Here is a 1,445-nt window from a genome sequence, read left to right as displayed (position 1 = left end):
CACATTATTGATAACGGGTGTTTTTAATGTTACTACTATCTTACAGCTCGACCATCCTGACGAGTCACTCGTCTCGCGTGACTTAATATAATCTTTTGGATGTATTAATTGACTTATTTTTTAAGTGTTTGTACATTTCAGTCTTTGTTATCCTTATACTAGTTTGTTATAGTGGTTTTATCCATGGTTTCAGTTTGTCTGGCGAGAGAATTGAATTATAAGGCCTGGAGGATATGTTAAAGCCTGGTATGTCTTGTACAACGTACCTATTTTTATCCAATACTTTTGTAATCATGTACGGCCCTTTATAATTAGGCTTCAATTTCGCGTTTTGACCAGGTTTTACTTGAAGATCTCTGATCATTACATATTCATTGACTTTATATTTGCTTGGTTTCGCGTGCTTGCTGTCGTAATATCTTTTGTTATATTCGCGTAATAGATTAGTTGCTTCCTCAGCTTTTTTATAATCCGATTCTCTCTCTGCATTATTATCTATGTTTGCTATTTGTTTAATTAACTCTGTAAGCTTTCTATCAGTGTTATTCCGGTTATCGTATCCTAGGTGTAATTTACTTGGAGAATTTTTGATCGCTGAGTGTCTAGTGTTGTTTATAACGTATTGTGCTCGAGCTAATTGCGTGCTCCAATCGCTTGGTGTTTCAACTAATTTTTTGAGCGAGGATTTGAGGAATCTATTCACTCTTTCTACGAGACCATTAGCCCATGGGGCCGCAACAGCCACTTGACGGTGTTTAATTTGTAGTGTTCTCAGGAAGTGAGCGAATTCATTTGACGCGAAAGCAGTTCCTCTATCGGATACAATTTCTCGAGGATTACCAAAAACATTGAATAAAGGTCTCAAGTGATTGATCACTTCTTTCGATCCTGTCGATTTCGTGGGAAAAAGCCATGTGAATCTCGTGAATGAGTCTACCAAAACTAAAATATGTTTTAGACCATCTTCTGTCTGTTGCAGTGGGCCGAAATGATCTATATGTAATATCTCGAACGGATTTGTGGATTGTGTATTAATTTGCATTTCTCCTTCTCGCGTGTGTTGAGAAGAATTAGCGGTAAGACATATAATACAATTGTCTATGTGGTCGTAGATTCTTTTTCTCATCGACGGAAACCAATAAGAAGCGAGTACTCCTTGGTACGTTTTTTCGAAGCCACAGTGGGCCATTTCGTCATGGTAAATTCTTATTATGTTACTTATCATAGAGTCTGGTACGACAAAACGTGGACGGTCGGACGCCTTTCTGTAAATTAGTCCCTCGATTAATTCGAATTTATTGTTATCTGCATATTCTAATTGTTGTGCCATGTTTTTCAACTGTACATCTTGCAGTTGTTTATATTCTAACTCTCTTTCGAGTGGTAAAGAATCCACGTATGTTTGGAGACTACTAAGAGCGTTGACGTGTGTCATACGGTGTCCA

The sequence above is a fragment of the Formica exsecta genome, unplaced genomic scaffold, assembly GCF_003651465.1.
Source record: "Formica exsecta isolate Colony F162 unplaced genomic scaffold, ASM365146v1 scaffold921, whole genome shotgun sequence".
NCBI lineage: Eukaryota > Metazoa > Arthropoda > Insecta > Hymenoptera > Formicidae > Formica > Formica exsecta.
The sequence above is the reverse complement of the archived record's forward strand: the minus strand, read 5'-3'. Positions refer to the sequence as shown.